The sequence below is a fragment of the Eubalaena glacialis genome, chromosome X, assembly GCF_028564815.1.
Source record: "Eubalaena glacialis isolate mEubGla1 chromosome X, mEubGla1.1.hap2.+ XY, whole genome shotgun sequence".
Lineage (NCBI taxonomy): Eukaryota > Metazoa > Chordata > Mammalia > Artiodactyla > Balaenidae > Eubalaena > Eubalaena glacialis.
The window spans coordinates 47,304,468-47,316,508 of NC_083736.1; positions in this window are offsets into that span (position 1 = coordinate 47,304,468).

Genomic DNA, 12,041 nt, shown 5'->3' on the forward strand with positions numbered 1-12,041 from the left:
TAAAGAACTCTGTAAACTCAATAATAAGAAATCAAACAACCCAATTTTTTTAAATGGGCAAAAGATCTGAGCAGACACTTCACTAAAGAAAATATACAGATGACAAATAAGCACATGAAAACATGTTCAATATCATTGGTCATTAAGGAAATGCAAATTAAAACCATGATTAGGTACTACTGCACACTTATTAAAAGACTGACCATATCAAGTTTTGGCAAGGATGTGAAGGAACTGGAACTCTCACACACTGCTGGTGGGAATGAAATGGTACAGCTACTTTGGAAAACAGTTTAGCAGTTTCTTACAAAGTTAAACATACACCTACTATACGATCTAGACTTCCCACTCCTATGTAGTTACCCAAGAGAAATGAAAGCATATGTCCATACAAAAATGTGTGCATAAATGTTCATAGCAGCTTTATTTATAATAGACAAAAAACTGGAAACAAACCAAATACCCATCAATGGGTGAATGGATCAAGAAATTCTGGTATAAAAATACAATGGAATACTACTCAGCACTAAAAGGAATGATCTATTGACACACACAACCGCAAGGACGAATCTCAAACTAATTATGCTGAGTGAAAGAAGCCGGACAAAAAATGAAAACATATTGTATGATTCTATTTATATGAAATCTAGGAAGTGCAAACAAATAGATTAGTAGACTTCAGGATGTGGGGTGTGAAAGAGAGGGAGGAGTGAAGAAAAACTCTAAGAATGAGGCCTGAGCAACCAGAAGGATGGAACATGATAAGAGAAAGACTGCAGGAGGAGCTGGTTTTAGGGGTAAGGTCAGGAGTTCAGTTTTGGTTGTGTTGAGTTTGAGAATGCCTATTAGACATTCAAGTGGGGATATTGAGTAGAAAGCTGGATATGAGAGACTGGAAGTCAAAAGAGAGAACTGGGCTGGAGAAAATTTGGAAGCCTGACTCCAGGACTTTCAGGCATAACCACCAATATGAATGTTGCTATGGCTTCCTCACAGGTCTCCCTGCCTCCTGCTCTTAACCCTCCAATCCATCTTCCCTGCCCACTGCTGGTTGAATCCTTCTAAACTGCAAAATAGGCCATATAATGCCCCTGCTTAAAAAATAAAGGAGGAAATTAAGGAGGAGGAGAAAAAATTTTTCAGTAGCATCCCAATCCCCTAAGGGATAAAGTCTCATGTTCTTAATCCAGCACCCTAGGATTTTTGTGACATGTTCTTTGCCTCACCAATCTACCCTACAACCTCATTTTCCCCTCCACCTCTAAATGCAGCGCCCTCTGACCCAGCCTTCCCAAAATGGTACCAGTTCCTAGATCTCCCCTGCCTTGAATTTCTCTCTCTCTCTCTCTCTCTCTCTCTCTCTCTCTCTCTCTCTCTCTCTTTCCCTCCCTCCCCCCTCTCTCTCCCTATATCCTCTTAAGGACATTATATCTTCTCGTCCTTCAAAACTTTCCTCAACATCTCAAAGTCCATCTATCCATAACCCCACATGTATAACTCTCATGGAGAGCTTATGCTACAACTCTCTGCCTCATCTGTCTGTCTCACCTGCAGGACTATGATCTTCAGGTTATTTTTTTCCCTCTTTTACAAGCTATGTGTATACAACTCAAGTTTCCAACAGTGCCAGTGAAACAGATTTTTGAAATTGTGACATATTCATAAAATAGGATGCCATTCGGCCATAAAAATGAACTATCTCTTCAGTCAACAGAGTGGAGAAATTGCACAAGCATAATTAAATAAAAGAAGCATATACTCTATTAGTTTTCCATTTATATAAAGTGCAAAACCAAACCACACCCTTAGAAATCAAAATAGTGGCTACCCTGAGGTAGAAAGTGATTAGGAGGGGGCACAGGTGGGCCTTCTGGGGTACTGGTCATGACCTGTTCCTTGAATCTGGTATATTTGGTTTGTGAAAACTCATCAAGTTGTCCATAATTTTTGTGCACTTTGGTATATGTGTTACACTTGAATAAAAGCAAAACTAAACTAAGGTGATTAACCATAAAGAAAAGCAAGGAAGTAAATAGCATAAAATTCAGGGTGAGAGAGGGGGAGCTATGATTGGCAAAAGTCACCCAGAAGACTTCTAGGGTGTTAGCAATGTTCTGTTTCTTAACCTGTGTGGTGTTTATACAGGTGTTTGAATTATAATTATTCTTAAAAAGTGGATATATGTTTTCTGAACTTTTCTGTATGTATATTATATTTTACCGTTAAAATGTTTTTATAAGTACATACATTTTCAGGATATATTTTGTAAAGCAAATAGTGCAAAAGAAAACCAAAGTGCAATAGAGTATCAATAGTATGCTATCTTTTATGTAAGAAAGAAGTAGAAATGAAAAAATGTATTGTTCATTTGTGCAAAAAGAAATACACTAAGTGTAAATCAGGAACTAGTGGGATTTATTACCTACAGGGGATGAGCAGGAATAGGGTGAAAAGGATGGGAGGATGGGAACGGGGTACAGGGCATAGGGGAGTGACACTTCTCTGGGTATAATACTTTGTATGGCTTTGACTTTTAAAATCATGTTACCCTTCTACACTGTTGATGGGACTGTAAACTGGTGCAGCCACTATGGAGAACAGTATGGAGGTTCCTTAAAAAACTAAAAATAGAGCTACCATATGATCCAACAATCCCACACCTGGGCATATATCCGGAAGAGATGAAAACTCTAATTTGAAAATGCACCCCAGTGTTCATAGCAGCACTATTCACAATAGCTAAGACATGGAAGCAACCTAAATGTCCATCGACAGATGAATGGATAAAGAAGATGTGATATATATACAGCAGAATATTACTCAGCCATAAAAAAGAATGAAATAATGCCATTTGCAGCAACATGGATGGACCTAGAGATTATCATACTAAGTGAAGTAAGTCAGAAAGAGAAAAACAAATATCATGTGGTATCACTTATATGTGGAATCTATAAAATGCTACAAATGAACTTATTTATAAAACAGAAATAGAGTCACAGACAGAGAAAACAAATTTATGTTTACCAAATGGGGAATGGGGGAGGGGTTGATTGGGAGTTTGGGATTAACAGATACACACTACTGTATATAAAATAGATAAACAACAAGGACCTACTGTATAGCACAGGGAACTATATTCAGTATCTTGTAATAACCTATAATAAAAAAGAATCTGAAAAAGAATAGGTGTATGTATATATGTATAACTGAATCACTTTGCTGTACACCTGAAAGTAGCACATTATAAATTGACTATACTTCAATTTTTAAAAATCATATTAATGTTCTACATAGTCAATCAATCAAAAAGGATGGGGGAGAAACAAAATGAAATACAAATGGAAACAAATGAGTCTATTTCAAATGAATAACAACTACACTGAAGGGGAAAAACAAAATAAAAACTGTAAACAAATATTAAACCCTAGTTAGTAGCTTTATTTTTCACAGTAGTGGGTTGGCAGTTCTGAAACAACTATATGCGTATCCTAGGATTGAACAAATAAGTAAATATATTGTGGATAATGAGAACCAGATTTCTCACTGTCAGATAAGGGAGTTAGAAATATGGAAAGGGGGGAAGGCTAGAATGAATCTTGTGGTTTGAGATTAGAGTTGGAGTACCAGTATGAATTCATGATTTTAAGGCGATACAGAGATTTCATAGATAGATAGATATAGATAGATGGTTGATAGATGATAGATGATAGATAGATGGATAGATAGGTAGATAGATAGATAGATAGATAGATAGATAGATAGATAGATAGATAGATAGATAATGTGTGTGTATGTGCTTAGGAATATATACATACACACCAGCTCTGTCCACTGAGATGGACTATAATTCAATGACTCCTAATTGCAGCAGTGAGCACACTTCATGCCTCTATTTTGGTATCTCTACCAAAAGGAACCAAGGCTGGATTCTTGGAGAAATGGCTGATTCCAGAGCTGGGGCAGGAAAAGTACAAGATGAGCCTGGAACACCTTGATGTTCCAGAAAGTAAAGGAATGCTCAAAGGACTATGGACATATCAAAAGGACAAAAAAGCAAGCTTGAAAGGACTCCCCTTGTCAAATTCTAGGACAATTTGGGCAACAAAATAAATAATGAATGTAGCAGTTTATAACTCATTGGATAAAATAAGAATCCACAAATCCATATGACAAAACTAAATGAATGAATAAATGAAGGAAGGAAGGAAAGAAAAGAGAGAGAACTCTTCCTTATAGTAGAATGTGAACTAATAAATGTAGAAGGAATAATAGGATTAGAAAATCACCATTTGGCAACCACCATAGGAATAATTGTTTCAGCCAAGTGCAGTGGGATGGGGCGAGAGTGAGGGCAAACCATGGCTTGTTATTCCATACACTTCTGTGTAGTTTCAGCATCTCACAGTGTGCATGTTGCATCACTTGTGTAATTAAAAATATGTTTATTCTTTTTTTTTAAACGTCTTTATTGAAGTATAATTGCTTTACAATGGTGTGTTAGTTTCTGCTTTATAACAAAGTGAATCAGTTATACATATACATATGTTCCCATTTCTCTTCCCTCTTGCATCTCCCTCTCTCCCACCCTCCCTATCCCACCCCTCTAGGTGGTCACAAAGCACCGAGCTGATCTCCCTGTGCTATGCGGCTGCTTCCCACTAGCTATCTATTTACATTTGGTAGTGTATATATGTCCATGCCACTCTCTCACCCTGTCACATCTCACCCCTCCCCCTCCCCATATCCTCAAGTCCATTCTCTAGTAGGTCTGTGTCTTTATTCCCGTCTTGCCACTAGGTTCTTCATGACCTTTTTTTCCCCTTAGATTCCATATATATGTGTTAGCATACTGTATTTCTTTTTCTCTTTCTGACTTACTTCACTCTGTATGACAGACTCTAACTCCATCCACCTCATTACAAATACCTCCATTTCATTTCTTTTTATGGCTGAGTAATATTCCATTGTATATATGTGCCACATCTTCTTTATCCATTCATCCGATGATGGACACCTAGGTTGCTTCCATGTCCTGGCTATTGTAAACAGAGCTGCAATGAATATTTTGGTACATGACTCTTTCTGAATTATGGTTTTCTCAGGGTATGTTTATTCTTTTGACATGCTGAGGGACAAGTGTTTGTCACTGTCAGTGCTTGCTGCAAGATAGTGGGAGATAAATAAGTCGCACTGAGGTGGTACCCAGGAGCACTGTCTCCTGAGAGACAGAGATAAGAGCAGCAGCTCTAATTAACTGCAATACTGAAAAAATACACTAGAACATGGTGATAAGTGGGATCACTCTTGCCTAAGTACCTCAGCACAGTGCTGGGAACATAATAAGCACTCAATAGAAACTTGCATAAGGTGTAAAACAGTATATCCAGTCTCTACCTTTGCATAAGAAAGAGGGGAATGCAAAGTATAAGTATGATATATGAGTATATATAGATATACACATATAAGCATATAGGTAGATACTTATAGTTTCAAAGAGCAACACTGGAAGGATAAACCAAAAACTCATTTTTATAAAAAACTACAAATAGAACTACCATATGACCCAGCAATCCCACTACTGGGCATATACCCAGAGAAAACCATAATTCAAAAAGAGTCATGTACCAAAATGTTCCTTGCAGCTCTATTTACAATAGCCATGACATGGAAGCAACCTACGTGTCCATCAACAGATGAATGGATAAAGAAGATGTGGCACATATATACAATGGAATATTACTCAGCCATAAAAAGAAACGAAATTGACTTATTTGTAGTCAGATGGGTGGACCTAGAGTCTGTCATAGAGAGTGAAGTAAGTCAGAAAGAGAAAAACAAATACCGTATGCTAACACATATATATGGAATCTCAAAAACAAAACAAAAAAAAGGTCATGAAGAAACTAAGGGCAAGACGGGAATAAAGACACAGACCTACTAGAGAATGGACTTGAGGATATGGGGAGGGGGAAGGGTAAGATGTGACAAAGTGAGAGAGTGGCATGGACATATATACACTACCAAATGTAAAATAGATAGCTAGTGGGAAGCAACCGCATAGCACAGGGAGATCAGCTCTGTGCTGTGTGACCACCTAGAGGTGTGGGATAGGGAGGGTGGGAGGGAGGGAGATGCAAGAGGGAAGAGATATGGGAACATATGTATATGTATAACTGATTCACTTTGTTATAAAGCAGAAACTAACACACCATTGTAAAGCAATTATACTCCAATAAAGACGTTAAAAAAAAAACTCATTTTTAAAAAGTGACCTATGACGGAGAGAGCGTAACAGGGTGTAAGGACAGGATGGAAGTTATATAGTTTAGCCTATATACTGAAAACATAAAAATGTTTTACATATTCAAAAATTCGATTAAAAATTTTAAAAACAATCCCTAAAAATTGCAGACAAATGGGACTGAAAAAACCTAACTATATCACATTCATGACATAGCTTCCAAAGATAAAATATTATTTCCAGCAACTTTAGAGCACCGTGTTTTGAACGCATGCCCTTAATGGAATATATTCCAAGGACAAATAGAGCTGCTAAGAAATCTTAGACTTCTTTCAGGAGTCTAATTGCTGGTAGAAATATTGGTTTTGTTACTTTACTGCAAAGAAGCCATTATATAAATGCTGTTAGGAACCAAGATTTTCCATATAAAGTGCCACTTTTGAAATATAAAATTTTAAAATTGCATAAACAACTTGGAATATTCATTTCGAATTGGAAATATCAATATGATCCAGTGACTTTTTTGTTTCTCTCAAAGAAAAAATTTTCTTGCTCTGTTCATTGAAAATACCAAGAAGCAGTGACACCCACTATCAATGCACACACCTAGCACCCTTATCTTGTCCAAATACATCCCAACTAAAAAGAACCAGGATGCCTTGGAGAAATGACTGATTTTAGATCTGGAGCAGTAAATGTCTACTATGAGCCTGGAACATCTTTTCATACTAGAAACCATGAAAACTATCAAAGTTTTACTAGTCTCATGTCAAAAAGGTACAGGAGCAAACCTGAAGGGGTTCCCACTGGCCAAATGAGGGACAATTTGAACATCAAATAGAATAATAATTGCAATGGATCGAAACACTAAATATACTTTTAAAAAACAAAAACCATGTGTTTGGGACTTCCCTGGTGGTCCAGTGGGTAAGACTACGCGCTCCCAATGCAGGGGGCCCGGGTTCGATCCCTGGTCGGGGAACTAGATGGCACATGCATGCCACAACTAAGAGTTCGCATGCCGCAACTAAGAAGTCCGCATGCCACAACTAAAGATCCCACAACAAAGATCCCGCGTGCCGCAACTAAGATCTGGAGCAGCCAAAATAAAACAACAACAACAACAACAAACCCATGAGTTCATAATGACACTAAAAATAAGAAGAAGCAAAAAAGAAGTTTAAACAAAAACCTCATTTGGACCACTAGAACCATAGGGCATCAATTCCTTGCTCTAAAATTGGCAGTTATAATGACAGAATTACATCTATATCTTGTTTTTCCTGTATTAACTGTATTTTGGGTAACCCAATAGCCTGAGTTGATGAAGGAAAGTTTTTACTTATATAAAAATGCCAGTTAATAAATGTAGAAAAGTGATAGAATTTTAGAAAAATGACCACTCTGCAAGTCCTAATAAAATAACTGATCCAGGCAACTATCATCAATAGACGAAATCATTAAATGAAAGGTTGATGGGGAAATTTTCCATGGGGGTATCAGGCTATTACCACCTTAACCCACTGATGAATCTTAACATCATTAAAAGCAGGACTACCAGATATTATATGACTCCTGGTATGATGAAACAGGAATCTCACGGCACCGCCTATGAAGTGTTCTTAGTAATAATAATAATAACCCGGATGCAATAGAGTTCTCAGAGCTAACTTCTATCTCCAGGAAAAGTGGGGAGTGGAGAACATGTTAAATGACACCACAAGGGAGCAAACAGACAAATTCAGAAGATGAGTCCTTCTACAGCACAACTGCAATAAGTCAAGGGCATGACACAAAAAGTGCGAAGAGAGGACCTGCTCTAGATTAAGGGACCATCAAGAGACATGTCAAACAATGCAGTGTGTTCTGATTAGAACAAACCCACTGTAAAAAGTCATTTGATTATGAAAACAATTGGCTAATTATGGACTTGCTTATTTATTATTAGACGTTACCAAGGAATTAAGTGTAATAATGGAATAGTGGTTTTATTAAATTATGTCCTTTTTTAGAAATGCATACTGAAGTATATATGGGTATGATTCAGTGTCTGAGATTTGCTTTTAAGTACTTCAATGAAAGAAAAAATGGAATAGATTAAACAAATATGGCAGAATCTTATTCATTATCCAATCGTGGTTGTGTGTGTCTGTATTTATGATACTACTCTCTGTTTGTATGTTTGAAATGTTCATAATAAAAAAGTTAAAGTTTGTCGAGAGAATGAAAGGGGGCCCCAACTAAGAAAATTCCAGAATAAGTTGGAAACAAGCATTTTTATTCAAGCCTGGGTTAAAAGCCTTGTTTAGATTCAGTAACTAGGACAGTTAAATATGGGTGAGGGCTTCCCTGGTGGCGCAGTGGTTAAGAATCTGCCTGCCAATGCCGGGGACACGGGTTCGAGCCCTGGTCTGGGAAGATCCCACATGCCGCAGAGCAACTAAGCCCATGAGCCACAACTACTGAGCCTGCGCGTCTGGAGCCTGTGCTCCGCAATGGGAGAGGCCGCGACAGTGAGAGGCCCGCGCACCGCGATGAAGGGTGGCCCCCACTCGCCACAGCTGGAGAAAGCCCTCGCACAGAAACGAAGACCCAACACAGCCAAAAATAAATAAATAAATAAATTTATTAAAAAAAAAAAAAACATGGGTGAGAAATTTACCAAACCACTCCCAACTGTTTAGACACCAAGTAGAACATTCCTTATGATAAGTATGTGTTTTTTGTCTTTTAAAACAAAAGACTCATTAATGCTAGGGGCTTCTGGATACTGTTAATATTCTATTTCTTGAGCTGAGCAGTGGTTAGTTACATGGGTGTTCACTTTATAACTATTTGTTAGTCTGTATGTATACATCTCATGCACATTTCTATCTGTATATTACATTTCACACTTTAAAATGTTAAATTTTTCAAATCATAATTGAATGGTAAAACATGGCACTCTTTCTCCCAATCCAATGCAGCCTGGACTTGTTAAGCAGACCACAGGAACCCACTAAGGTGCTTTTGCCCACCTGGTGGTAGAGTACTGTTATTTCAGAGAAAGAAACGGGAGGAAATAAGGAACTTTTAAAACCCTCTAAACTGTGCTTATCTCCTCACCTGCTCAGGGGATGTAAACAGAATGGTACAGGCAGAAGGGAACCAGGGTTCTCCCATTCCTGGAATGTTGGAGTTGATTAAAAATGGGAGACTGTGACTAGAGGTGTATTACACAGCTTCCCCTGTCTTCTCCCCCTACAGCTCTGCCTGTTGGATGCTATGTGCTTATCTCATAGAGACATGCCTTTTTTGGAGAACTCTTCCTTTCCCCTGCTAAGGGAGGAAGGTTACTTCAGGGTGGAGGGTAGGGTGGGGGGCTTGAGTCCAGCTGGCGTCTCCCACCCTCTTTTGCAAGCCCTTCTTTCCTCATCGCGGTTCCCTGCCATCTCCAACGACCTCAACAGAACAATCCTTTCTCCCGAGGGCCTTAGAAGGACATGAGTTGGAGGCCAACTAAGGGCAAATCAAGATAGCAGGAGCCCAGGTCAATATCTCTGTGTTCAAGAGAAAGTCTGAGAGCCTTAGCCTGGCATTCAGGGTCTGGCCCATGTCGAAGGAGTATCCTTCACCCAGGCCACAACAAATTGCTTCTGCCATGCTCCAAATGCATCTTGCCTTCTGGGACCTTCAAGCCTTTGTACAGGCTGTTTCACTTACCTAGGCACCATTTTTTATTTAATCAAGATGTGCATGGTATTAGTTTTATGTCTTGACTTTATTATGAACACTTTACAAATATTACCTCATTTATCTTCACAACCCTATGTTGTAAGCACTATTACTACCTCATTTAACAGATAAGGAACTTGAGGTGCAAGGAAGGTAAGAGACACAGATTCAAACCCCAGCAGCCTGGAGCCAAAGTCAGTGCTCTTAGCCACCATACTGTGTTGCCTCTTAAACTTCTTCCAACTCACGTCCACTTCTTCCACACTTATCCTGGGTATCACCACCTCTCCCCACACTGGCCTTGACATCTTCCAGCTCCCACAGCTCCCAAATCCCACTTTTGCCTCCCATTATGATGAAACATTCTGACTGCTTGTTTTACTTTTTCATTTTTAAAAACTTTTAAAAATTGAAGCATAACACATATAAAGAAAAGTACAATAGGCATAAATGTACAGCTCTCAATGAATTGTTACTAAGTAACCACCCATGTAATCAGCACGGAAATCAAGAAACAGAACATTCCCAGCACCTGAGAAAGTCTCCTTGGGCCTCCTACTCAGGGCCCAAAGGCAATCAAGATTCTGACTTCTATCACCATAGATTAGTTTCACCTGTTTTAGACCTTTATATAAATGGAACCAAAGCAGTATGTGCTCTTTTGTGTCTGGTTTATTCTCCTCAGCATAATGTTTGCAGAATCCATCCATATTGTTGTATGCGGTTGTGAGGCATTTCTTCTCATCGATGTGTAGTATCGAATCCTATGAATATACTACAATTTATGATTCTTCTGTTAATGACATTTGGGTTGTTTCCAGTTTGAACTATTACAAATAGTTGTAGCTATTTATTACAAAAAGCTATTACAAATAGCTTTTATGAAATGAACGTTACTGTATATGCCTTTTTGTAAACATATATTAGCATTTGTGTTGGACATATACCTAGGAGTAGGATCACTGGGTTATGGGGTGTGTATATGGTCACCCTTAGTAAATATTGCTAACCAGGTTCCAAAGTGATTATATCAGTTATATCTCGTCAGGATTGTATGAGAATTTCAGTCACTCCACATTCTCATATTCAGTATTATCTTTTTCTTTTTAGTCATTCTAGTGAGTGTGGTTTTATTTCATATTTTCTTGACTACTAAATGACCTTGTATGTTTATATCTTCCTTTCTAATCTTTATGTCTTTTATTTATTTTCTTGCTTTAGTGCACTGGCCAGGACCTCCAGTACAATTTGAATAGAAGTGGTTATAGTGGGCATCTTTGCCTCATTCCCAATGTTAGAGGGAAAGCATTCAACATTTCCGCATTAGGTATGATATTTGCTATAGATTTTTTGTAGATAATGTACATTAAATTAAGGAACTTCCCTTATATTCTTAGCAAACTTAAGTTTGCTAAGTTTTTTGTCATGATGCTTTTTTTTTCATCTATTGAAATGATCATATAATTTTTCTTCAATTCCCCGGAAAATTCTGTGTAAAATTAGAAAAGTGGTGGGGTTTCTTTCCTTATTTTGTAAAATTCACCTTTGGCAGTTTCTGGGTCTCGAGGTTTCTTTGTAGAAAGCTTTTTAAATTATAAATTCAATGATTTAATAGTTATAGGATTATTCAGATAAAAATTTTTTCTTGTGCAAGTTTTAGTAAATTGTATTTTTCTAGGAATGTCCCCATCTTATCAAAATTTTCAAATTTATTGGTATAAAGTTCTTCATAATACTGCCTTATTATATTTTTTAATGTATATCCGACCCATATTGTAGTGCCCCCTTTTGTTCGTGATACTAGTTATGTGCCTTCTATTTTTTTTTTTCTGGATCAGTCTCAGGGATTTATCATTTTTCAATTTTTTTTTCAAAGAACCAACTTTTAGCTTTGTCAATCCTCTGTTGTGGTTCTGTTTTCTATTTCATTGATTTCTGCTCTTATCTCTGTTATTTCTCTCCGTCTACTTTCTTTAATTTGCTTTGTCTAACTTCTTGAGATGGATTTTCAGCCTTTTTAAAGAATAATATATGTTTAAGGCTATAATTTCTCTCTAAGCATAGCCTTAGCAGCATCCAACAGAAT